The 27,753-nt window shown below is 43.7% G+C and overlaps 1 long non-coding RNA gene across 1 annotated transcript; it reads left to right on the top strand.

The window, feature by feature from the left end:
* The first annotated feature begins 1,271 nt into the window (after positions 1–1,271).
* Positions 1,272–26,433, top strand: LOC129523831 (uncharacterized). Its single transcript, XR_008667476.2, has 3 exons — positions 1,272–1,710; positions 14,453–14,573; positions 23,218–26,433. It is a non-coding gene; the product is annotated as an uncharacterized lncRNA (long non-coding RNA).
* Positions 26,434–27,753: the final 1,320 nt, after the last annotated feature.

Raw genomic sequence — 27,753 nt, 5'->3', positions numbered from 1 at the left:
CCATAAAAAACTTTTGGTTAATATTTATTAAGTGCTGATTATGTGTAGATGCTGGGCTAAGTGTGTGTTTTATCCTTATCCTTGTTAATTCTCATGGCAAACCTATGAGGCAGGTATTATTATGAACTTCATTTTATAGAAGGGGCAAAATGAGACTCAGTGAGGTGTAAAAATTTGGCCCAAGGGCTCACAGTGATGGGGGTGGGGGATGAATTTGTCCTCCGATCAGGGAGTGAATATGTTTAGCAAAGTTGCCTACTGTTGCTAGGATTCATTCTATACTAATCCTATAGGCAAATGTGAAACAACAATGATACACATTTATACAGCGACAATATTAACCTATAGTGCTCATTACTGAAATTGAGGCACTGTTTTGAATCCTTCTTTGGGGGATTCCAGACTTTGTGCTTGAAAAATAAAATCCATTGAGAATACACTGAGTACCCTGTTATGATAATAATAGCATTTAACATTTATTGAACACCTACTGGGGGGCCGAAATGGAATTTGAATCCAGGCAATCTGACACCAAAATACATTTTCTTAATCACTAGGCTAGAGGTCCTCAAAGTTTGGCCTGGCTATTCCCGAGGCCTTCCAGGGGATCCACAAAGTCAAAACTATTTTCACAATAATATTAAGATATGATTAGCCTGTTTCTCCCCCATTCTCTCATGAGCCTGCAGTGGCGTTTTCCAGAGGCTGGGTGATGTGTGATAGTGTAACAGATGGAATGCAATCTTCTAGAAAGCCAGACATTCAGGAGATTTACAAAAATGTAAAAGTGATGCTTAGTCAATTTTTTAAATTTAGAAAACAAAAAGTGTTGATTTTCATTATTTTTAATAAATTACCAAATAAATATTAAAGAATATGTTTAGTTTTAATTTGTGATGTTGGTAGATGTAATCCAGGAACGTTCTCTAGGGTCCTCAGTAGTTTTCAGTGGTATAGCAGGCTCTCGAGACCGTAAGGTTTGAGAACAGCTGCACTAGGCAGTATTCCCTTCCTGGTGTGGCTGGCTCAGGTGCCCACCCAAAGCCCAGCCTTCTTCTAGAGCTCATGGGCCATGCTGGTGCCTCCATCAGGCCTCACCTCACCCCACCTCGGTGAGGCATCCTCAGGAGAGCTCCTTCTGGGTATCCCAGCTCCATGTGGCAGAAAGGCTGAGAGGGACTTGCTCTTCTGAGTGAGTCACAGATGTCATTTTCCACCAGGGGCTGAGCTCCACCCTCTGTTCTTAAACCTCTGTGTTTCGTACCACAGCTGCCTATTTATAAATCTCATATGATGAGGCCAACAGCTCTCTTCAAGAGCTCTCCGTGGAGGGGGCTGTGTGGAAAGTGGTAAGTTCACTGTCACTGGAGATTTTCACAGTGAAAATCTGTGACAAGCAGGGTGAGAGCCTGTTGGGAGTGCTGTGGATGAGATTCTGGAAACAAAAGACTTAGCCACATTTTCTGAGATCCCATCTAAGTGAAAGCCCTGACTATTTACAAAGCCAGGGGACATTATTGCTGATGAAACCAATCAGGCGTGCTACTTTTACACCCAGTGAGTTATAGGGAGTGGCATTCATGAAGAGGCTTGCAATACATCCAGACCCTGAAGCATCTGCAGGCTACTGCCTTGTCTGCCAAGGCGTTGGAGAAACCATGGCGTGAACACCACCAGAAGTTAAGTCTGAGCCTTTAATAAGCAGATCGGGTGAGTGGAGGGAGCATGGAACTCTGAGATGAGGGAAAGTGAATGCTGCTGGGTTCTTTGCATGGCTGTGGCCATTCTAGCTGGGCTGGGTTTCCTTCTTTGTGCTCTAACTCCTCATGACTATTCATGAGGCCCTGTGTTGACATCACTCTTTGCAGCACACACACACACACACACACACACACACACACACACACACACACACACACACACAATACAGGTATTTCTGCCTGTATTGGCCATTAAGAATTTTGTGATGAGCAAGTGGGACTGAATGGTCCCCAGTGACTTGCCCAGTGGAGTGGCAGAACAAGTGTCCAGCAGAGCCTAAATTCGAGCCATGCTTCCTGGGTTCAGAACTCCTTCCACCACACCACAGCCTGCTCACTGACACCTGAAGAGGCCACCCCCTGTGAACACGAAGGAATGAATGTTCTCTTGGCCTGGCCCAGGCAAGATATCTCCTATGCCCCCCCAGCTCTAAGACTCTGGGCACCTCACAGGGACCCAGTAATCCCCTGGCCCTGGAACCTGTGACATTATCCGAAAGCCAGTGCCTGAATAAGAGGAAATAGCAAGGTGCATCCAGATACCTGCAAGCAGGCAAAGAGGAGGGATAGGAGGCAGCGAACTCACATGGTTGAATCCTTTACATTGGCAGGCACTGTACTAGACATTTTATTTTATTTTATTATTTTTTATTATACTTTAAGTTCTAGGGTACATGTACACAACGTGTAGGTTTGTTACATAGGTATACACGTGCCATGGTGGTTTGCTGCACCCACCAACTCGTCATTTACATTAGTTATTTCTCCTAACACCATTCCTCCCCCAGGCCCCCACCCACAACAGGCCCCGGTGTGTGATGTTCCCCTCCCTGTGTCCATGTGTTCTCATTGTTCAACTCCCACTTATGAGTGAGAACATGCAGTGTTTGGTTTTCTGTCCTTGTGATATTTTGCTGAGAATGAGGGTTTCCAGGTTCATCCATGTCCCTGCAAAGGACATGAACTCATCCTTTTTTATGGCTGCATAGTATTCCATGGTATATATGTGCCACATTTTCTTTATCCAGTCTATTATTAATGGACATTTGTGTTGGTTCCAAGTCTTTGCTATTGTGAATAGTGCCACAATAAACATACATGTGCATGTGCCTTTATAGTAGAATGATTTATAATCCTTTGGTATGTATCCAGTAATGGGATTGCTGGGTCAAATGGTATTTCTAGTTCTGGATCCTTGAGGAATCGCCACACTGTCTTCCACAATTGTTTAACTAATTTACACTCTCACCAACAGTGTAAAAGCTCCTATCTCTCCACATCCTATTTCTCCAAAGTTCCTATTTCTCCACATCCTCTCCAGCATCTGTTGTTTCCTGACTTTTTAATGATTGCCATTCTAACTGGTGTGAGATGGTATCTCATTGTGGTTTTCATTTGCATTTCTCTGATGACCAGTGATGATGAGCATTTTTTCATATGTCTGTTGGCTGCATAAACGTCTTCTTTTGAGAAGTGTCTGTTCATATCCTTTGCCCACTTTTTGATGGGGTTGTTTCTTTCTTTCTTGTAAATTTGTTTAAGTTCTTTGTAGATTCTGGGTATTAGCTCTTTGTCAGATTGATAGATTGCAAAAATTTTCTCCCGTTCTGTAGGTTGCCTGTTCACTCTGCTGATAATTTATTTTGCTGTGCAGAAGCTCTTTAGTTTAATTAGATCCCATTTGTCAATTTTGGCTTTTGTTGCCTTTGCTTTTGGTGTTTTAGTCATGAAGTCTTTGCCCATGCCTATGTCCTGAATGGTATTGCCTAGGTTTTCTTCTAAGGTTTTTATGGTTTTAGGTCTTACATTTAAGTCTTTAATCCATCTTGACTTAATTTTTGTATAAGGTATAAGGAAGGGATCCAGTTTCAGCTTTCTACATATGGCTAGCCAGTTTTCCCAGCACTATTTATAAGTAGGGAATCGTTTCCCCATTTCTTGTTTTTGTCAGGTTTGTCAAAGATCAGATGGCTGTAGATGTCTGGTGTTATTTCTGAGGGCTCTGTTCTGTTCCATTGGTCTATATATCTGTTTTGGTACCAGTACCATGCTGTTTTGATTACTGGAGCCTTGTAGTATAGTTTGAAGTCAGGTAGCGTGATGCCTCCAGCTTTCTTCTTTTTGCTTAGGATTGTCTTGGCTATGTGGGCTCTTTTTTGGTTCATACGAACTTTAAAGTAGTTTTTTCCAATTCTTTGAAGAAAGTCATTGGTAGCTTGATGGGGATGGCATTGAATCTATAAATTACCTTGGGCAGTATGGCTATTTTCACAATATTTATTCTTCCTATCCATAAGCATGGAATGTTCTTCCATTTGTTTGTGTCCTCTTTTATTTCATTGAGCAGTGGTTTGTAGTTCTCCTTGAAGAGGTCCTTAACATCTCTTGTAAGTTGTAGTCCTAGGTATTTTATTCTCTTTGTAGTAATTGTGAATAGGAGTTCACTCATGATTTGGCTCTCTGTTTGTCTGTTCTTGGTGTATAAGAATGCTTGTGATTTTTGCACATTGATTTTGTATCCTGAGACTTTGCTGAAGTTGCTTATCAGCTTAAGGAGATTTGGGGCTGAGAAGATGGGCTTTTCTAAATATACAATCATGTCATCTGCAAACAGAGACAATTTGACTTCCTCTTTTCCTAATTGAATACCCTTTATTGCTTTCTCTTGCCTGATTGCCCTGGCCAGAACTTCCAATACTATGTTGAATAGGAGTGGTGAGAGAGGGCATCCTTGTCTTGTGCCGGTTTTCAAAGGGAATGCTTCCAGTTTTTGCCCATTCAGTGTGATATTGGCTGTGAGTCTGTCATAAATAGCTCTTATTATTTTGAGATATGTTCCATCAATACCTAGTTTATTGAGATTTTTAGCATGAAATGCTGTTGAATTTTGTTGAAGGCCTTTTCTGCATCTATTGAGATAATCATGTGGTTTTTGTCATTGGTTCTGTTTATGTGATGGATTATGTTTATTGATTTGCGTATGTTAAACCAGCCTTGCATCCCAGGGATGAAGCCAACTTGATCGTGGTGGATAAGCTTTTTGATGTGCTGCTGGATTCAGTTTGCCAGTATTTTATTGAGGATTTTTGCATCAATGTTCGTCAGGGATATCGGCCTAAAATTCTCTTTTTTTGTTGTGTCTCTGCCAGGCTTTGGTATCAGCTGGCCTCATAAAATGAGTTAGGGAGGATTCCCTCTTTTTCTATTGATTGGAATAGTTTCAGAAGGAATGGTACCAGCTCCTCTTTGTACCTCTGGTAGAATTCGGCTGTGAATCTGTCTGGTCCTGGACTTTTTTTGGTTGGTAGGCTATTAATTATTGCCTCAATTTCAGAACCTGTTATTGGTCTATTCAGAGATTCAACTTCTTCCTGGTTTAGTCTTGGGAGGGTGTATGTGTCCAGGAATTTATCCATTTCTTCTAGATTTTCTAGTTTATTTGCATAGAGGTGTTTATAGTATTCCCTGATGGTAGTTTGTATTTCTGTGGGATCGGTGGTGATACCTCCTTCATCATTTTTTATTGTGTCTATTTGATTCTTCTCTCTTTTCTTCTTTATTAGTCTTGCTAGTGGTTTATCTATTTTGCTGATCTTTTCAAAAAACCACCTCCTGGATTCATTGATTTTTTGAAGGATTTTGTGTCTCTATTTCCTTCAGTTCTGCTCTGATCTTAGTTATTTCTTGTCTTCTGCTAGCTTTTGAATTTGTTTGCTCTTGCTTCTCTAGTTCTTTTAATTGTGATGTTAGGGTGTCGATTTTAGATCTTTCCTGCTTTCTCTTGTGGGCATTTAGTGCTATGAATTTCCCTCTACACACTGCTTTAAATGTGTCCCAGAGATGCTGGTACATTGTGTCTTTGTCCTCATTGGTTTCAAAGAACGTCTTTATTTCTGCCTTCATTTCGTTATTTACCCAGTAGTCATTCAGGAGCAGGTTGTTCAGTTTCCTTGTAGTTCTGTGGTTTTGAGTGAGTTTCTTAATCCTGAGTTCTAATTTGATTGCACTGTGGTCTGAGAGACTGTTTGTTATGATTTCCCTTTTTTTTTTTGCATTTGCTGAGGGGTGTTTTACTTCCAATTATGTGGTCAATTTTAGAATAAGTGCGATGTGGTGCTGAGAATAATGTATATTCTGTTGATTTCAGGTGGAAAGTTCTGTAGATGTCTATTATGTCCGTTTGGTCCAGAGCTGAGTTCAAGTCCTGGAAATCGTTGTTAATTTTCTGTCTTGTCGATCTGTCTAATATTGACAGTGGGGTGTTAAAGTCTCCCATTATTATTGTGTGGGAGTCTAAGTCTCTTTGTAGGTCTCTAAGAACTTGCTTTATGAATCTAGGTGCTCCTGTATTGGGTGCATATATATTTAGGATAGTTAGCTCTTCTTATTGAATTGATCCCTTTACCGTTATATAACGGCCTTCTTTGTCTCTTTTGATCTTTGTTGGTTTAAAGTCTGTTTTATCAGGGACCAGGATTGCAACCCTTGCTTTTTTTGTTTGTTTGTTTGTTTTTGCTTTCCATTTGCTTGGTAGATCGTCCTCCATCCATTATTTTGAGCCTATGTTTGTCTTTGCATGTGAGATGGGTCTCCTGTATACAGCACACTGATGGGTCATGACTCTTTATCCAATTTGCCAGTCTGTGTCTTTTAATTGGAGCATTTAGCCCATTTACATTTAAGGTTAATATTGTTATGTGTGAATTTGATCCTGTCATTATGATGTTAGCTGGTTATTTTGCCCGTTAATTGATGCAGTTTCTTCATAGCATCAATGGTCTTTACAACTTGGCATGTTTTTGCAGTGGCTGGTACTGGTTGTTCCTTTCCATGTTTAGTGCTTCTTCAAGAGCTCTTATAAGGCAGGCTGGTGGTGACAAAATCTCATCATTTGCTTGTCTGTCAAGAATTTTATTTCTCCTTCACTTATGAAGCTTAGTTTGACTGGATATGAAATTCTGGGTTGAAATTTCTTTTCTTTAAGAATGTTGAATATTGGCCCCCACTCTCTTCTGGCTTGTAGAGTTTCTGCCTAGAGAGCCACTGTTAGTCTGCTGGGCTTCCCTTTGTGGGTAACCCGACCTTTCTCTCTGGCTGTCCTTAACATTTTTTCATTCATTTCAACCTTGGTGAATCTGACAATTTTATGTCTTGGGGTTGCTCTTCTTGAGGAGTATCTTTGTGGTGTTCTCTATATTTCCTGAATTTGAATGTTGGCCTGCCTTCCTAGGTTGGGGAAGTTCTGGATAATTATCCTGAAGAGTTTTCTAACATGGTTCCATTCTACCCATCACTTTGAGGTAAAGCAATCAGACGTAGATTTGGTGTTTTCACATAGTCCCATATTTCCTGGAGGCTTTATTCATTTCTTTTCACTCTTTTTCTCTAATCTTATCTTCTCGCTTTCTCTCATTAATTTGATCTTCGATCACTGATATCCTTTCTTCCACTTGATCAAATCGGCTATTGAAGCTTATGTATGCTTCACGAAGTTCTTGTACTGTGGTTTTCAGCTCCCTCAGGTCTTTTAAGCTCTTCTCTACACTGGTTATTCTAGTTAGCCATTCGTCTAACCTTTATTCAAGGTTTTTAGCTTCCTTGTGATGGGTTAGAACATGCTCCTTTAGCTCAGAGAAGTTTGTTATTACAGACGTTCTGAAGCCTACTTCTGTCAATTCGTCAAACTCATTCTTCCTCTAGTTTTGTTCCCTTGCTGGCAAGGAGTTGTGTTCCTTTGGAGGAGAAGAGGTGTTCTGGTTTTTGGAATTTTCAGCCTTTCTGCCCTTGTTTCTCCCCATCTTTGTGGTTTTATCTACCTTTGATCTTTGATGTTGGTGACCTACAGATGAGGTTTTGGTGTGGATGTCCTTTTTGTTGATGTTGATGCTACTCCTTTCTGTTTGTGAGTTTTCCTTCTAACAGACAGGCCCCTTAGCTGCAGTTCTGTTGGAGTTTGCTGGCTGTCCACTCCAGATCCTCCTTGCCTGGGTATCACCAGCAGAGGCTGCAGAACAGCAAATATTACTGCCTGATCCTTCCTCTGGAAGCTTCATCCCAGAGGGGCACCCACCTGTATGGGGTGTCTGTGAGCCCCTACTGGGAGGCGTCTCCCAGTCAGGCTACACAGGGGTCAGGGACCTACTTGAGGAGACGGTCTGTCTGTTATTGGAGCTCGAATGTGCTGGGAGAACCACTGCTCTCTTCAGAGCTGTCTGGCAGGGACATTTAAGTCTGCAGAAGCTATCCGCTGCCTTTTGTTCAGATATGACCTGCCCCTAGAGGTGAAATCTAGAGAGGCAGTAGGCCTTGCTGAGCTGCAGTGGACTCCACCCAGTTTGAGCTTCCCTGACACTTTGTTTACACTGTGAGCATAGAACCACCTACTGAAGCCTCAACAGTGGCAAACGCCCCTCCCCCTACCAAGCTCCTGCCTCCCAGGTCCGTCTCAGTCTGCTGTGCTAGCAGCGAGCAACGCTCTGTGGGCATGGGACCTGCTGAGCCAGGCATAGGAAGGAATCTCCTGGTCTGCCAGTTGCAGTGGCACAGTATTTGGGCAGGAGTGTACTGTTCCTCCAGGTACAGTCACTCACGGCTTCCCTTGGCTAGTAAAGGGAAATCTGCCAACCCCTTGCACTTCCCAGGTGAGGCAATGCCCTGCCCTGCTTCGGCTCGCCCTCCATGGGCTGCACCCACTGTTCAACTAGTCCCAACAAGATGAACCAGGTACCTCAGTTGGAAATGCAGAAATCACCCGTCTTCTGCATCGATCTCGTTAGGTGCTGTAGATCAGAGCTGTTCCTATTTGGCCATCTTGGAAGCGACTCTTGACATTTTATTTTTAAAGTAAACTTTTTATTCAATCAAACCATAGATGCATAAAAGCATACAGTTCATAAGGGAATAGCTTGATGAATGTTCATAAAAACAGAATACCTGTATACAGTACCTAGATCAAAAAGCAAGATATTACTAGCACTCCCAAAAATCTCCCATGTGCCCCCTTCTAGGAACTAATCCCAAGGACACCCACCACTCTGACCTCCAACAACATGGATTGGCTTCGAGTGTTTTAAAGTTTATATAAATGGACATGCAAAATGCACTTTTGGTGTCTGGCTTCTTTTTCTCTCAACACTGAAATTCATCCTTATTGCTTGTGTAGTTTGTTCATTGTCGCCGTTGTGCAATATTCTGCTGCATAACTATACCACGCTTTACTTCTCCATTCTCTGTTGGTGGATTTTGGATTGGTTCCCAGGGTTTGGCTTTTGAAATAGTGCTATGAACATGAGGTCATACTTGTATGTGTCTTTCAGCAGCTATATGCACGCCTTTCTCTTGGGTGTATAACTAGAAGTGAAATTGCTGGGTTGCATGGCAATATGTATGTTTAACTTTATAAGAAACTGCCAGATAGTTTTCCAACATGGATATACCAACTTCCACACCCACCTCCAGTGACTTGATGTTCTGGTTTCCCCATAGCTTTGCTAACACTAGCTATAATTGCACCAGACAGTTTGCATGTGTCATTTTGATGCAGTCTCAGTAGTGGTTACAAGCATGGACTCTGAAGCCAGACAGCCCAGGTTCTTATCCTGACACCACCCTTTTAATATCCCTAAGACCTTGGCCAACTTCCCTAGCCACTCTGCACCTCAGTTTTCTAGTCTGTTAAGTGGGAATAAGAAAAATAGCCCCGGCCAGGTGCTATGGCTCACCCCTGTAATCCCAGCACTTCGGGAGTCTGAGGTGGGTGGATCACCTGAGGTCAGGAGTTCGAGACCAGCCTGGCCAACATGGTGAAACCTCATCTGTACTAAAAATACAAAAAAAAAAATTAGCCGGGCACGGTGGCCCATCCCTGTAATCCCAGCTACTTCGGAGGCTGAGGCAGGAGAATCACTTGAGCCTGGGAGGTGAAGGTTGCAGTGAGCCGAGATGGCACCACTGCACTCCAGCCTGGGCAACAGAGTGAGACTGTCAAAAAAAAAATAGCCCTATCCTCTTAGGGTGGTGGTGCATTTATCACAGTGGCTATCACATGGTTACCACTCCACAGATGTTGGCTCTCACAGTTATTCCAGGTGGGTACCAGGAGGCTCCACAGTGATCTTTAGGGGGGCCCTGGGAAGCCCGTGTCCCTCAGCCTCTTCCATTGCCCATGGCTAGGCTCTCCTTGGAGAGAATGCTATTGGTACCTGTGTTTGTGTCAGATGCCTGGGAATGGTGAGTCCAGGGTCCATTCTGTGGAATGCACAGATGAATATGTCCTATGGCTGCTGGGGAGGGGCTCACCATCTAGTGGGGCAGGAGATTCAGGGACAAATTGTGACCCAACTGTGACAGAGAAGCTGGTGTGGGGCAGATAGGGAGTGGGAGGATGTGCAGAGCTAACTGTGCGTGGGGGCATCAGGGATACTTCTCGTATTTATACCTGATGCACCTGAGGAATGAATCGGGTATGAGTTAACCAAATGTGAACAGAGAAGCACTAGCTGTGGGTTGGGAGTGGGGAGCAGGCTTCTTATCTCAGTGTTTCCCAAAGAAGAAGGTGGCTAAAAAGATCCTCGGGTTTGTATGGACAGTTGCCTTTTCTCTTCTCACAACTTTTCTAGCTCCTTCCCCATACACATAGTCCCTGGATTGCTCTGGAAGAGCTAGTGGTTATGTAGAGGGCGAAAAGGTCTGAAATATTCAGAATAAAGTGCAGAAATTGAATTTCAACAATAGTTGGTCCAATCGGCTATGCTTTTAAGTAAATGAAAGACTAATCGATATTTCTTTTTATTCATATTTTTAGAAATGATTGTTTCCTATTCCCATTTAGTTTTTCTCTTCCAATTTTTGCCAGAGAAGAGGTTCACCCATTTTTAAATGGAGCATCGCTGTGAATCATGCTGCATTAAATATGAAAGTTTATGCTCATAGCAACTAATGGTGCTGGAAAATAGAAACACAGTTTTCTATTAAAACTGCATGAGACGAACAGTGCCCATGAAGAAAGCTTTTTAAAGAAAACCAGTCCTGGTATTTGTTAGGGCCAAAATACACACAAGAGATTCCCTTGGAGTCACGACCAACTGAAATAGAAGCAGAGTCACAGAGCTCAGGAAAGGGAGACCTGGCAAGTCACTTAGACCTTCTGAGCCACTGGTTCCTCCTCTGTAACCAGGGAGGATTAAACCAGCAGGCCTCAAATGGCCCATTCTAGCTCCATCATTTGGAGATCTAAAAATAATGTGACCACTGGAGAATACCTGCCTAATTCTCTCTCCTAATTTCCCTTCAACAGTCTTCTTCTCTGGGCTCCCTGGCTCAGTCCCCTCTGAATCTGTCATTAGAATACCCCAGCGCTCTACCAACCTCTCCCGTCTGCTCTTCCACCAATAGAGGAGAAGCCTGTGAAATGCTGAGCGTTTCCGGCCACTCCCAACAGGACAGTGACACCGAAGCCTCAGCCCCCAACATCATCCATGAAAAGTGGACAACCTTCTTTCTAGGCTCTATTTCCATTCCTAAGACTGAAACTCTTAGTCAGGAAACACTTCGTTTCAAAATTTTAATCATCAGCATTATAAAAAATCTGATCTACAGACCAATCAGTACTTCCTGTTGACAGGAAATAAACCAGGCACCCAGTGGGTAAAGTAGTTTCCCGAAGTCACACAACTGTTAGTGACAGAGCCAGGACTAAGCCCCAGGCTTTCTTGCCAACAAAGTAGTGTTTTTATTTACTAGGGAAGGGAAAGAAACTAACATTTCTGAGGAACTGGTCTGTGCCCTGAATCTCAAATGACCTGGGAAGATTGCTATCACTGACCCCATTTCACAGATGAGGACACTCAGGCTGAGAATCATGTCTTGGTTATTCTTGGTGTCAGGAGAAGTAAAATGTTCCTGCTTCCAAAGCCTTGCTTTCCCTGTCCCGTCCTGTCACTTCCCTTGCCAGCGGTTGGGGTTTTTATGGAACAGCACTTGCATTTTAGCCTTTGGTTTTTAAAGCACCAACTCACTCCTCTGACTCATACTTCCTAGGTGCACATTCTGTGGAATGCAAAGATCAATATGTCCTGTGACTGCTGAGGAGGGGCTCGCAGTCCAGTGGGGCAGGAGACCCAGGGAGCAACCGTGACCCGACTGTGACAGAGAAGCTGGTGTGAGGCAGACAGGGAGCAAGAGGATGTGCAGAGCTAACTGTCTGTGAGGGGATCAGGGAGGGCTTCTTGGAGGTGGTGGCAGGAGCTGAGGCACACAGGATGAGGAATCACTTATCCGGAGCAGCAGGAGAAGAGCTGGCTTTATCTGGGTGGAAAAATAAAAACTTTGGTTTAAATACAGATGTAATTTTGAGGCCCAAAACAACTAGAATAACAGAAAGACAACCGGTTCTCAGGATAATGGGCAAAAGGGCTTCAGCTTCCCACATTCAACATCATTTTTATTAGAGTTATTTTAACTTATCTTTACCGCTAATGGCCCGCAGCCACCCACTTTCGAGGCAGCTTCCCGGCAACACCAGCTCTCTGATCTAATTTTATCCACAAGAAATTTGAGTTTGGAAGAACATGTGCAGAAGCTTCATTTGGTAGAAGGAGGCTAGAGGGAACCGGCACCCTGGGCCCCTGGAGAGCACACACAGCAGAGGGGCAGATGTCGGGGAGGATTTGACAGTCGCAAAACTGCCTATGGAAGGCCACACATCTGAGGGACAGCCTCTAGACCACCACCCACGCTGTGGCTCCCCAGCTCTGGGGAGGATGACATGAGTCTTTGGAATGTGTATTTTATTTTTGTCCTGCCTGGGTTTATAGCCCTAAAATGAGGTCTCTGCCTTCAGAGCAGAAAGGACCAGATAGTCTGATTGACCAGGGGAGGAGCCCTAGCTACTTTCCCCTGGGATGCCACTCTGTAAGTCATGCAAGGGCACCTCCAAGGAAGCCTCTCGGGGTGTCCCTTGTGATAAGCCCCATGTGTCAATGTGTCTGTGCAGAGGGAAGTGTTCACAGCTATACCAAGGGTGCACAGGGGAAGGCACCGCAAGGTTTCTTTATGACTCAGGCCTACAGAGTGGGTGGAAGAGGAGAGAGTACAGATTCCAATATGAATCAGCCGTCCCTCCTAGCCCGGCAGGCTGCCAGCCTTTGCAACTCCCTTCTGATGCCAGACTATCTCCCAGCCTGTGCTCCACTGATGCCTGGAGGACTGCTCCTCAGTCATCCACTGTCAACACAAATTGATCTATAGGTTCAATGCAATCTCAGTCAAAATCCCAGCAAAATCAGAATCTCCTGCTCTGCAAAACACATTAAGAGAATGAGAAGACAAATCACAGATTGTGAGAAACTATTTGCAAAAAACATGTCTGATAAAGGACAGCTATCCAGACTAGATGGAGAACTCTTAAACTTCAACAATACAAAAACAAGCAACCCAACTGAAAAATAGGCAAAAGATCTGAATGGACACCTCACCAAAGAAAATACACAGGTGGTGATACACTTTGGATGTGTTTCTACCCAAATCTCATGTTGAAATGTAATCCCCAACGTTGGATGTAGGGCCTGGTGGGAGGTGATGGGATCCTGGGGGTGAATTTCTCATGATGGTTTAGCAGCATCCTCTTGGTACTGTCCTCGCCATAGTGAGTGAGTTCTCAGGAGCTCTGGTTGTTTAAAAGTGTGTAGCACCTTCCCCTTTTTCTCTCTTGCTCCTGCTCTGGCCGTGGGATGTGCCTGTGCCCCCTTTGCCTTCCACCATGATTCTAAGTTTCCTGAGGCCTCCCCAGAACAAACTGTTTCTTAACATATAATTCAGCAATCATGTGCCTTGATATTTACCCAAATGAATTGAAAACTATATGCATACAAAAACATATACATAGATGTTTATTGCAGCTTTATTCGTAATTGCCGAAAATTGGAAGCAACCAAGATGTCCTTCAATAGGTGAATGGATAAACATTTTTGTATAGTATCTTGATGCCATTTAGGCTATGATATCATTTTGAGACCAATCATTCAGAGCTGTTGTTTTTTTAATTTTCCCAAATTTTATTGAGAGAAGCCAAGCAGATGCCAGCATCATGCTTCCTGTACAGCCTGTACAACCATGAGCCAATTTAACCTCTTTTCTTTATAAATTACTCAGTCTCAGGTATTTCTTTATAACAATGTGAGACTGGACTAATACAGATGGCAAGTAAGCACATGTAAAGATGCTCAACATCACATGTCATCAGGAAAATGCAAATTAAAAGAACAATGAGGTACCTCTACACACCTATTAGAATGGCCAAAATCCAGAACACTGATGATAGCAAGTTCTGGTAAGGATGAGGAGCAACAGGAACTCTCCTTCATTACTGGTGGGAATGTAAAATGGTACAGCTACTTTGGAAGACAGCTTGACAGTTTTGTACAAAACTAAACGTACTCTTTCTTACCATATGATTCAGCAATCGTGCGCCTTGATGTTTTCCCAAATGAGTTAAAAACTTATATCCATACAAAAATATACCATAGATGTTTATTGCAGCTTTATCCATAATTGCCAAAACTTGGAAGCAAACAAGATGTCTTTCAATGGGTGAATGGATAAATGTTTCTCTATAGTATCATGGTGCCAGTTAAGTTTTGGTATCATTTTGAGACCAGTCATTCAGAGTTGTGTGTTTTTTTGTTTTGTTTTAGATGGAGTCTTGCTCTGTCACCAGGCTGGAGTGCAGTGGCATGATCTCAGCTCACTGCAGCCTCCACCTCCCAGGTTCAAGCGATTCTCCTGCCTCAGCCTCCCAAGTAGCTGGGACTACAGGTGCGTGCCACCATGCCCGATTAATTTTTTGTATTTTAGTAGACATGGGGTTTCACTATGTTGGCCAGGATGGTCTCGATCTCCTGACCTCATGATCCACCTGCCTCAGCCTCCCAAAGTGCTGGGATTACAGACGTGAGCCAGAGTTGATTTTTTAAATTAATTTTTCCAAATTATATTAAGACTATAAACTTTTGGATTGAAAAATTTCAATGAACCCCTAACAGAATAAACATAAAGTTCAAAAGCACACAAAACCAATCACTATATTATTTAGGAATAGATACACATATAGTAAAAACAACAAATAGCCAAGGCAAGATTAACAAATTTCAGGATAGAGAGTGCCTCTGGGGAGAAGATGGGACACTCGAAGGCTTTAACTATATTAGTAAATTCTTTTTCTCAACTGATCTAAGGAGTAAATAAGTATTTTTATTACTATTCTTTAAATTGAATATATCGGAAATATTTTTGCAGGATGATAGATATCACAATAAATAGAAAATAAATTAATGATTCATCCATTCTTCTTCTGTGTTACTTATAATAACAAAAGCCAGAAACCTGGGGGTCACCCTTGGCCACACCCTCACCAACCAAATCCAGTGAATTATCATCACTTTCCACTTCTCCCTACTTCCAGTATCACACCTGGCCCAAGCCACCTTGACTCTCGCCTGAAACACTGATATATCTTTCTATCTTTCTCTCCCTTACACTCTTGCTCTAATCCAATCTCCATACAGCAGCCAAACACATTAAATCTTATCAGTCTATCTCATCATCCCCTTTGCTATCAGAAGCAATGGAGTGACATGTAAATTGCCCAAGGCCACACAGCCAGCAAATGGCAGAGGCAGGATTCAAAATCTACTAGTGTTACTGGAGAGTTCACATGTCTTATTCACCCACTATCCTACCTTGGGTGATGCTGGGAAAGGCTCAGCCACTACTTAGCATGGGGTAACGTCTGGACAAAGGACAGATTTATTTTCCCTCCAATCATCACTTCACCTCCTTTATCTTCCTGACTCCTAATTTTCCTTAACTCTGACTTGAAACCATACTTTCCAAGTAATGGCTTCCTAACCCCCTTGCCCGACTACAGCAAGTCCCTGCTATTTGTTCTTCCAGCACTTTGTCTATTTCTAGTAACATCCCTCCTCCACTAGATTGTGACTTCCACGAAGGCAGGAGTCTGCTTTGTCCCCCATTGCAGTGCACATCATACACCCTTACTCACTCTGGTTCTCTCCATGTCCATTTCTCAGTGAAAGTGATAGGTCACCAACAAGACCTCTCGCCCTACATTTCAACGTCACGCAAGCTGATCTGGGGACCCTACCTGCAGGGCTGTGTGTGAGCCCTGGTGGGATGGGGAACTGAGACCAGCCCTGGCACATGGAACCTAAGATGGCCTGTTCCATGCAAGAGACCTGGTGCCTGAGTGGGAATGAAAGAGAGTTTAGGTACCCAAGATTTCAATCTCTGGGGCCAGTGAATGAATCATAAATGAGCCCCTTCTGCCCAGTAAAAAAAATCGTATCTACCCCACTTACTCAGCTTGGGTGGGGAGCACCTGGATATTCACCCCAGGCATGTTGGGGCCACAAGTGATACAGATCAAGGTAACCAAGCAGGGATGGAGTTGGGGTAGGGGTGGGAGGGCAGGGGCAGGCACAGCCAAGATTGTGGGACTTCCCCAGAGGCCCAGAGAAGCTTGAGCCGGCAGGTCTGTCTCCTCTCCTTGGCAGCATTTAGAATTTTTGTCCACAATCTTTCTGCTCTGCAACAGAGGCAGGGTGCCTTCATGCATCTCTGAATAGTTAGTGTCCAGCACAGGGCATGACCAAGGGTATACGTTCAAGAAATGGGAGGTGCAGCCCACCCCCATGAGTCCTTCAGGTCTGACTCAGGAACCTCCTTGAGAAGTCTTTCTTCCCTGACATTCTCTAGCTGTATCCATGCTCCTCACCGTGGGACCCCGCAGCCTTGGTGCTCTTGGTATTGTCATTATCCGGACACCAGCCAGAAGCTGTTGGTTTTGTTTGTTTGTTTGTTTGTTTTAAGGAATGGAATATTTTAAGTGTAGATATTTTGAGCTTTTTATGAGCCAAAAGTTTTTTACAGCTTTGCAAACTAGAAATTTAAAAGCCACTGAAGCATCCTGCATGTTATAATTTCTAAGAAGGTGAATATTTGTTCACTACAACCCACATAAACAAAAAGCTCTTTGAATTCTCCCTCTTTTTGTTTTTTAAGAGTAAAGCATTCTTGAGACCAAAAAGTGAGAAAATTACTGTGAATTATCCTTAGCTGTGATAGGTCTGTTTCTTGCTATGACCTCGTAAGGAACCAGTTACAGACTTCCAAGTACTGTACCATGTAAGTCCCTGGCTGGGCCTAAATTTTTGGCCTTCCTAGCTCAGGAAGGTAGCTTTTGGTGACCTGAAGGATTTTCACCAAAGTTAGCTTTTTAAATTTCTTGGCTCTGTATCTATTTTTCTTGTTATTTTCTCTTTTTTCCCCTCCTCTATTCTTTTTTTATTTTTCTCTTTATTCTTTCTTTTTTCATTTTCCTTTATTCTTTTCCTTTTCTTTTTTCTTTTTCTTTATTCTCTCTCTCTCTCTCGACAGAATCTTGCTCTGTCACCCAGGCTGGAGTGCAGTGGCACCATCATGGCTCACTACAGCCTCAACCTCCTGGGCTCAAAGGGATCCTCCTGCCTCAGCCTCCCAAGTAGCTGAGGCTACAGGCATGCACCACCACACCTGGCTATTTTTTTTTGTAGAGACGGGATCTCACTATGTTGCTCAGGCTGGTCTTGAATTCCTAGACTCAAGTAATCCTTCTGCTTCAGGCTCCCAAAGTACAGGGATTACAGGTATGAGCCACCATACCTGGCCTCATTTTTAATTTTTTTTTTCTTTTTCTTAATTCCTTTTTGTTTTTCTCATTGTTTTCTTTTTCATTTCTTCCCACATTCTTCTTTATTTAATCAGTGTTATTAGTTAATATTGGTAATTAGTATTGTTAGCAGTAAGTCCAAAAGACTGGTAGGCCCTTTATAGCATCTCTGCCAAGGAGGAGACTCATATTGGCAGCTACATGCTCCTCAAGACCATTGCCAAGGGAACCTTTGCCAAGGTGAAGTTGGCCTGGTACATCCCGACTGGCACACAGGTGGCTGCAAAGGTCATTTACAAGTGTGGAACTCCAGCCTCCAGAGACTATCTCATGAAGACATCATGAAGGTATTGTATCATTCCAACATTGTGAAATTATTTGAGTTGATCGAGACCAAGGAAGCAATTTACCTAGTCATGGAGCAGGCTAGTGAGAGAGAGGTATTTGAGTACCTAGTGGCTCATGGCAGCCTGAAGAAGAAGAAAGCCTGAAGCAATTTCCACCAGATAGTGTGGGCTGTGCTATGTGATAGTATTGCCGCCAGAAGTGTAGTATTGCCCATAGGGACCTGAAGGCAGAATAGTTGCTTTTGGATGCTGACATGAACATCGAGACTGCAGGCTTGGGCTTCTTTGGCAACAAGCTGGGTACCTTCTGTGGTAGTGCCCCTCATGCCACCCAGAACTCTTCCAGGGCCAAAGTAAGGTGGCCCCAGGGTAGAGGTGTACAGCCTGGAGGCTTCCTGTATATCTAGTCATCACATCCCAGCCCTTTGATGGACAGAACCCTAAGGAGCTGCGGGAGTAGTGAGAGCTGAGAGGAACATTTGGTATTTGTTTCTACCTGTCCATGGAGTGTGAAAACCTGTTCAAGTGAATCCTCATGCTCAATCCAGCAAGAGAGGCCCTCCTATGGGGAGAAACTAAAGCTTTGCGTTGAGTCATTCTCTGACTACAAAGACCTGGGCAGGCAGAACTGATGGTGTCCATGGGTCGTACATGGGAAGGGATCCAGGACTAGTTGCGGGACAATGAAGTGTTGGCCACCTATCTGCTCCCAGGCTACAAGAGATCCAAGCTGGAGGCTTGGATCATACCCCTGAAACTGATGCCTGCAACTGATCCCGCTACCAAGCTGCCCTCCTTCCCCATCCACAAGGTGCAGTGTATCATCCCTGCCAACCCAGAACAGCAGAGGTGCAGTGAGCCTGCCATTCCTACCTTTACTTCATACTCTGAGAATAGTCGAAGGAACAACACAGAAATCAGAGGCCTGAGGAGGACCTGGAGTCAGGGCAGAAGCCAGCAGCACAGCTAACATGCCTGCTAGTCCCTTACCTGGCCTGGAGAGAGGACCACTCCGCCTGCACAGCCTCCCAGTGAGGCCCTGTGGCCTCCCCCTTCACCCACACCCCGGCAGCAGTGGTGGAGCCCCAGGTGGAACCAACTTCCCCCAGGGCATCTCCTATAGAGAAAACTAAGTGCACACTGGGCACCTTGGACAGGTGCAGGATCAGTAGAATTTGCCCAAGGTATGACCCAGCCTTTCCCTATGGAAAGAGCCAGGGCTGGCAGGGGACCACGGGGAGGTTCTTCACCTTCCTCTGCAGGCACCTGTGTTTCAGGTTAGCCAGAAAGAACCAGCCTGAGGCTGAAAGCAGAGTGCAGATAGCGAAACCTTAGGTGGTGGGCAGCAGGGCAAGGTTGAGCACAGGAAAGAATGTGGGAGGTCAAGCTAGCTCCTGGCACTTGCCATGAGGCAAGCAGGTCCTGAGCTCCAGGGAGCCCAAGGAGATGGGGCAGGAAATGGGCCATGCTGGAGGCAAACAGCTGTGGGTGGGAGTGAGCAGAAAACACACACTGCTGTGCATGGCCCGCCTGGCTGAGAGGATCTCATGCAGTGGAGGACGCAGGTGTGCAAGCTGCCAGGCTTCGCTCAGTGGGATCAGATCAGGAGAAAATCCCATACCTCCCTGGCCTTCAAAGGCATTGTCCTTAAGATAAGTGCTGACTTGAAAGGTTGGCCAGGGGCCGCCTGGGGAATAAGGAGGGCAGCCCATCTGCCCCAGCTGGGGAAACTGCAGAGACTGGACTGCTTCTCCAGGGGCTCTTCTTCCTTCCTGTGCTCCTCTCTGTCTTGTCTTCTGTGTTTATTAGGAAGAGGAGATGGTTCTATAGAAATAAACAAACATGATCAACACACACACAAATATATATGCCAATTTATTATATTTAAATACAATAGTTAAAAAAACCCTGCTCTATGGCTACAGCTGTCACAAGACAATCATCTACAACTTTCCGAAGGGTGGGCCCTGAACCCTTCAAAACACTCTTGTGACCCACCTGAAAAATGATAAGAAAAACAATATCCTAAATGGAAACCAAAGCCTGAAAGAGCATCCCAAGAGTGGGACAACTGTCAATGGCTGTAAAGAGGCTCCCCTGGAGCTATGACAATGGCTCTTGCTGCTGGGAAACAAGGCCTGAGGGCCACACCTGTGTGATGAATACTGCTCTGAGACAGCCACCCCATTATATATAATCCTAAAACAATCTCAGTGTATCCTCTGTCATGTCCTGTGGGTGGCTGGGCTCAGCTAGGTGGTTGCTCTGCTCCTTGTGGTCTCTGCTGGGCTCACTCCAGGAGGGTACATCCGGCTGGGGACTGGGCTGGGTTGCAATGTCCCAGATGATTCTCTCACACTCTGAGGCCCTGGTGCTGATTGAGGGCTGGGGTGCCTCAGTTTTTCTTCCTGTGGCCTCTCAGTTCACAAAAGGAGAGTCAATACTTCCCTTAGCATGGCAGCTGAGTTCCTGGAGGGAACATTCCAGGAGAAATGAACGAGTGCTTATCAACCCTCTGCTTGCCTCACTCTCACAAATCACATGACTAAGCCTGGAGTGAATGTAGGGAGGGATCACACAGGGAGGAGAGTGCGGGGAGGCTGGACCCACTGGGCACCTGTGTATAATCTATCACACACTGTTATGCAGCAAAGCACTGGACTCCTTTAGAGAAGTGGATGAAAATGCTCCTGGTGGTGGGATTCCTGGCTGAGTGTCTGTACACAGGCACAGAAGAGAAAGCAGAATTCATGCTATGTATGGAAGATGAAGGTTTGTTCATTGCGCCTCTCCATGGTGTCTGTCTGGCCATCCTCTGCCACAACTCCCAGTGAGGCAGGATCTGATGTAGAATGTGCAAGTGGGCTGCCAATGCCTGGAGTTTCCTGAGTTTGGGAACACAGGGAGCCTACTCTGATAAAGAGGGACAAATCCACTGTTAAGGTCACACTAAAGGAGACGTTGCCTTGTCACACTGATGTAATTCGGGACAGCATCCAGCTTGGCCACTGCACACAAGTTGGTGCCAAGTCAATAGCCTGACTGAAGCTAATTGATTGGGGAATCGGGGCTTGCTTTGCCAGGACTGAGGTCTTGTGTGTTGGGGCAACATTTCCCTATTCAGCTTTCAAATCTCATCTTGACCCTCACTTCCTGGGAAGTCCCCTAGCAGAAATTACTTGTAATTCACATCCATATTCTCTTCCTCTCCCTTATTTCAACAGGCACTAGTCTTACTGATTTCATGTTTGCAGTCCTGCTGAACCATCAGCTCCGGGAACAGAAGTCAGGAGTGTGCTCCTCACTGTACTTCCAGTGCCTAGCACTATGGGTGGCAAAATTGAAAACACAAATGCTCTCCCTTCTTGTCATCTGCCACCTCTCCCTTTCCCTAAATCGCCATTTACTTTAAAACTGCTAGCTAAGAAGCAAAAGGCCAATGACCTTGGTCCTCTCTGACCAGGCCCCAGGTGAGAACTATGTCGTAAGGGGCAGTGGCCACAGGATGTGGTATTTGGCTGGAATGATGTAACCTCTGCCCTTTGACATCGTCATGTAACTGGGTTGTCAGCTAGAGCCCTAAATAATAAAATGCAAATAAAACCCTCATTCCTTGTAAAATGGGACCCCAGCCAACTTCCCAATCTCAATGAGGATTCTTGTAAGTCAGATATTTCCCTGGGTCTCCTCGTATTCTGATTTTCTGCTTCCACTGAATCCTGGCTCTTTCTCCCTCCCATCTTTCATATTTTTAAATGCCCCCTTCTCCCTGTCCTTAATCTACCCAGAGAGTCAGCTCCTTTACTGTATTTCTCCTAAACCTCACTCATCCAAGGCCATTACATAACTTATTAAAGACCAGTGTGTCCGTTTGTGTGTGTGTGTGTGTGTGTGTGTGTGCCCACATGTAAGGGTTTCTTTAGAGAATAGCACAGCTGATAAAATAGACTATTGGACACTATCAGTCTTAAAATGTCTCTGGGACCCCCTTGCCTGGGCCCCACGTCCAAAATGGGATATGTTCACTGGCCTTCTCTTCTGGTAGCTGCCTGCTCAATTTCTGGGACTTCTTCACTTGCCTTCAACCTCCTTGTCTCCATGCTGGCTCACTTACTCCCTACTCCCTAAAAATCATGTTTTTCTGTTTAAGGCTAAAGAGCATGCATTTTAATTTATTTTTTCTTAAAGTGTTCCATCTTTATTGAGGTATATTTGAAGGATACAAAATCGCATATATTTAAAGTGTGCAATTCTATCAGTGTTGACATGCACGCAGCCATAAAACTGTCACTTCTAAACAATATTTCCACCATCACCTAAAGTTATCTTGTGCCCTTTTAATCCATTCTTCCCTCAATCCCATCCCTAGGCAACCAGTGATACGCTTTCTCTATACAGATTAGCTTGTATTGGTTGGATGCAGTGGCTCACACTTACAATCCAGCACTTTGAGAGGCCAAGGTGGAAGGATTGTTTGAATCCAGGAGTTCGAGACCAGCCTGAGCAACATAGTGAGACCTCATCTCTACAAAAAAAAAAAAAAAAACAAAATTAGCTGGGCATGGGGGTGCATGTCTGTGGTCCCAGCTACTCAGGAGGCCGAGTGGGATGATCTCTTGATCCTGGGAGATTGAGGCTGCAATGAGCTGAGACTGCACCACTGCACCCCTGCCTGGGCAACAGAACAAGACTCTGTCTCAGAAAAAAAAAAAAAAGATTAGCTCATATTTTCCAGTGTTTTACATAAATGGAATCATACAGTATGTTCTTTTTTGGCCTAGCTTCTTTCACTTAGTATGATTTTGAGATTCTTCTCTGTTATTGTGTGTATCAATAGTGTGTCTTTACTGCAGAGTGGTATTCCACTGTATAGAAGTCCCACAGTTTGTCTGTCATTCATCTACTAGTGGATTTGGGTTGTTTTTGGGTTTTGGCTCTATATAAAGCTCCTGTGAACACTCACATTCAAGTCTTTGGGTTTCATGCTTTCTTTTCTCTTTGATAGACACCTATAGTGGGATGGTTGGGTTGTATTGTAGGTGTATGTTTAACTTTTTAAGAAGCTGTCAAACTGATTTCCAAGTTGGTCATGCCATCTTACACTCTCTCCAACTGTGTAGGAGAGTTTCAGTTGCTCTGAGTCCTCACCAACATTCAATATGGCCGGTCATTTTAAAGTCAGCCACCTACCTTGTTTTATGTTTTTGTGTTTTGAGTTTTTAAAAAAATGTACTCAAGTTCAGCCAACTCTTGGCTTCATTATACCAAAGTTTACAGGAATAAAACCAGATTATTTCTGTTGTTCCAGTGATATTAGTAGTGTCTACTCTTAACCCCCAAAGTGTCCTGGTTTGAATGCTAAAGTATATGTTTTATCTGCTTCCAGCCCGAGTGGCCATGCTCCCAGGCTGTCCTTCCACAGCCACACAGCCCATCAAGGCATTCTGCTCAATGAAGACTTTTCCTTCCTCTGAAAGAGACTTTCCTGCTAAACAACTTTTTTCCTTACTACAATCTGATTGCAGTAAGCAAGGATGGCATAACATAGCCATCCAAATAAGTTGAAGACTTTTGCCCACACAAAAACCTGCACACTGATTCATATTTGCCAACACTTGGAAGCAACCAAGATGTCCTTCAACAGATGAATAGATAAACAAAATGTGGCACATCCAGACAATGGAATATGATACAGCAGGAAAAAGAAATGAGCTCTGGACATTCTGGAAAGGTAAAACTATAGAGATCATAAAAAGATCATCTCTTTGAAGTCTGGGTATTTGGTAAAAACAAATCAGTGGTTAACAGGGGCTTGGATGGGGGAGGGAGGGATGAATAGGTGGTGCACAGAGGATTTTTAGGGTAGTGAAATGATTCTGTTTGATAGTGGAATGGTGGATACATGGCATTATGCATTTGTCAAGATCCATGGGACTGTATATCACAGAGTGAATCCTAATGTGAACTATGGACTTTAGTTAATAAAAGTGTTCCTGTATTGGTGCGTCCATTTTAGCAGGTATACCCCACTGATGCCACATGTTCCTAGTGCTGAGAAGAGACCCTGCTCAGGGTATGCTCTGACTTTTTCTCTCAGCATGGTCAGGCTTCCCTTACCCCTTTCTGCCACCCACCTGCCTATCTGCTGCTGAGGTGGCTGGTGGCCCCTTTGTTACTCACGTAACTGTTTGTGGGGCCTTCACGTGTTTTTACAGAAGCCCAGTGACACCCCAAACTCAGGGGACCTAACAGCTTTCCATGGGCCTGTGGCCTGGGGCAATTCTACCTTCCTATCTGAAAATGTGGTGGTCAGACCACTGCTATTTAAGGGTCCTCTGTTCTGAACCCTCAGTAACCCCATGGTTGGGGATCCCCCTGTCTTGCACAATGAGAGGATTGGGAGGATGATTGTCTTCCCATCAGTTATTTCCACTTCAGTGCTGTGCAGCCTTCTTGCTTAAATGGCTTGCTTAATTCAGTTCCCAGAATAAACCTTTGTGTACATCCTGAATTACATGACCTATTAATAACAAAAATAGCCACCTTAATGAAAAGTACTTTGCTGACCTCATATCATCTCTGAATACCATGTGTTATTAGTCACATTTTATGGATTGGAAAACTGAAGCTCAGAGAGGTTAAGCAACTTGCCCATGGTCACACAGCAAATATTGGCAGAGCCAGCTTTCAAATCTAGGTTTTTCTGATCCCAAGGGCTTTCTACACTCCACTCCTAGTGTAAACGCTAGGAGGATCACGTTTAGTTGCTTTTAAAGGGTTATATTTTTTTTAATGAGGAGGCTGGTTTTTAGGAGTTTCAGTAGAAAGGAACGAGCTTAAAAGTTAATAAAATCATCAATGCTTGGATACATTAGAAAAGAGCATGAAGTCAGTGGGGTGGAGGGAGAGGAATTCATATTTGCTAAGGGGACTTCTCTGAATCTTGAAGCAATTCTAAATACAGTTCTTCAGAAACTGCTACTAATCATTAGAGTAACTAGCAGTTACTGATCATATACCATGTTTGAGACTGCAGTCATCCCACTGAATACACATTATTTTGCAAATTCTCACAACCTCATGAAGTCAGTACTATTGGGAGCCCATTTAACAGATAAGCCAACTGAGGTTGGTTAAGTCCTTGTCCATATGCCCCTGTATATGAGGGAGCAGGTGTGTTCAGGGAATGCCAGCACTTCCTTCTGTTTTAATCTCTTTGGCCATCTGATTGTTTTATGTATTTTCTTTCTATCCTGCTGGATGTTTGTTTCATAAGGGTTGTAGTTATCTGTCTGGTTCACCCCTACAATCCTAGCTACTTGACAAACTATGCATAGAGACTCCAGAACTAGTTTTTGAATAAGTGAATGGGAAGCATGGTATTACTTCCATTTAAGGTTCTGGGCCCATCTTGTGTAATAGGAAAATGAAGAGCCTCATAGGAATACAGGGGATACTGGGGTAGGACTTTCACGGGAGGTTGAGGCATTTTCAGAACTTTAGTGGCTAGTTTGAAATGAGTTTTGTGGCGCTGAGGGGAAGCTTCAGCTACTTCTTCTCTTGTCTTCTCGCTGCCCTCTGGCCCAGTTCTTTTCCAGGTTCCTCCAGTGCAGGTCAGGATGGAGACCCTATCCCATAACAAGGGCAGAGCCCTGTAGAAAATTTCACCCATCATTTACCTTCTTAGAACTGCCCTGTTCTCACTGCACATGGACAGAGAGAGGACTTAGAGCTCATTTACATGCTTGTTGTTGGTTTTTTAAAAAGTGAAATAAAAATGCTCCTCTGCCAGGACTGTGATGTCAGCCAGGGCTGTGATTAGCTGGAAACAGGTGAGTAGATAAAATCAATGTTAAAAATTATTCACCATTCAATGTTCAGAAAATTCCGGAATGTGGCAGTCCGCTTGATTGAGGAGGAGTTCAGAATTCATCCAGGGTCACCAGCAATCAGTTCTAATATAACTAACATTTTCAAAATGTTAATATCTCACTTACTGTGATGCTAAGGACAGTAAGTGTGCTGCATTTACTTATCCACTTCGTTTTATCATTTGTAAGTAAAATATGTTTGCCTTTACCTCACCCACCAACCCCTAGGTTTTTTGAGGTATAATTGGCAAATAAAATTGCATATATTCAAGGTGTACAACTTGATATTTTGATATATGTATACATTGCAAAATGATTACTGCAATCAAGCTAATTAATATATGCTTTACCTCACATAGTCAGCATTTTCCTCCTTCCTTCCTTCCTTCCTTCTTTCCTTCCTTCCCCCCTTCCCTCTTTCCTTTTTTTGGTAAGAGTCTCTCTTGACGTCTCCAGCTACTATTGTACTGGGGCCTATCTTTCTCTTAAGCTCTAATATTTGCCTTATATATCTGGATGCTCCAGTGTTGGGTGCATATATATTTAAAAGTGTTATATCCTCTTGCAGAATTGACTACGTAAGAACACTTGAGATCTACACTTTTGGCAGATTTCAAGTATGCAATACAGCATTGTTAACTATAGTTACATTGCTATACATTGGACATCTGTCTGCTTTTATATGTGTGAATTATTTGGTTTTACTGAAAATATATTAACATTGCACAAGAGGTTGTGTACGGTTGTCCATTACATTGGTGGCCCCAGTGAGTCATGATCCCCCTCCCCACATCTCCAGGTATTCAGGCCCTTGTGTAGGCCCCCCCTTGAGTCTGGGCTGGATGTGTTTCTTGCTTTAACAGTAGAATGTGGCGGGAGTGACGCTGTGTCTGTTCTGGGATGAGGATGTAGAGTCATGGCATCCTCTGCTCCTATGCTTTGGGAGTCCTGGGCCACTGTGTAGGAAGTCCAGCTACTCTACTGGAGAGATTACGTAGAGTAGCCTCAAGGAGAGGGAGAGGCCCTGAGACATGGTGAGAGACAGAAGCCCAACTGTCACATTCCATGTTGAATCCAGACTTAAGTCAACCCATTGGCTCAATATACTCACATGAGTGACCACCAGCAAGCTAGCAGAGTCTGGATTGGATCTGTTACTTGCTCAACCACAGAGCTGAGCCTGGTACAGATTGTAGAATCATGATAAAATAAAATCATTTTGTTACTTTAATCTACTGCATTTTGGGATGGCTTCTTATGCAGAAATTGATGACCAAAACATTATATAAAAGCAGAGATTCTCAACTCTGGTGATCTAAAAGTACCATCACCCAGGGTTCTAACCCTTCAGAGATTCTGATTTGATTGGTCTTGGGTGAGACATCATATATAAAGTTTTTTAAAGTTTTATTTTAAAGATGAATACACAAGATGAATGGAGGAACAAATGGTGGTATGTACATACAATGGAATATTATTCAGGTATAAAAAGGAATGAAGTACTTACATGTGCTACAGTGTGGATGAACCATCAAAACCTCCAAAAGAAGCCGGTCACAAAAGGTCACGTAAGATTCCATTTACACAAAATACCCAGAATAGGCAAATCCATAAAGACAGACAGCAGATTGATGGTTGCCAGGGACTGGGGTAGGGGACATGGGGAGTGACTGCTTAATGAGTATGAAGTTTTCTTTCAGATTGATGAAAATGTTTTGAAACTAGATAGAGGTGGTGGTTGCACAACATTGTGAATGTACTAAATGCCATTGAATTGTTCACTTTAAAATGGACATGAAAAAGGTTAATTTTGTGTAAATTTCACCTCAATAAAAAAGAAGAATCAGAAGAGGGAGACAAAAGAGGAGGTTAAAGTGAGGCAATGTGGGAAGGACTTGGCCTGATATTGCTGGCTTTGAAAATGAAGGAAGATGTTATAAGCCAAGGAATGTAATGGCCTCTAGGAGCTGGGAAAGACAAGGAAAGGGATTCTCCCCTAGAGCTTCCATACAGGAATGCAACCCTGCCAACACCTTGCTTTTAGCCCAGAG

Source organism: Gorilla gorilla, chromosome 6, assembly GCF_029281585.2.
Source record: "Gorilla gorilla gorilla isolate KB3781 chromosome 6, NHGRI_mGorGor1-v2.1_pri, whole genome shotgun sequence".
Classification (NCBI taxonomy): Eukaryota; Metazoa; Chordata; class Mammalia; order Primates; family Hominidae; genus Gorilla; species Gorilla gorilla.
The sequence above is the reverse complement of the archived record's forward strand: the minus strand, read 5'-3'. Positions and strand labels throughout refer to the sequence as shown.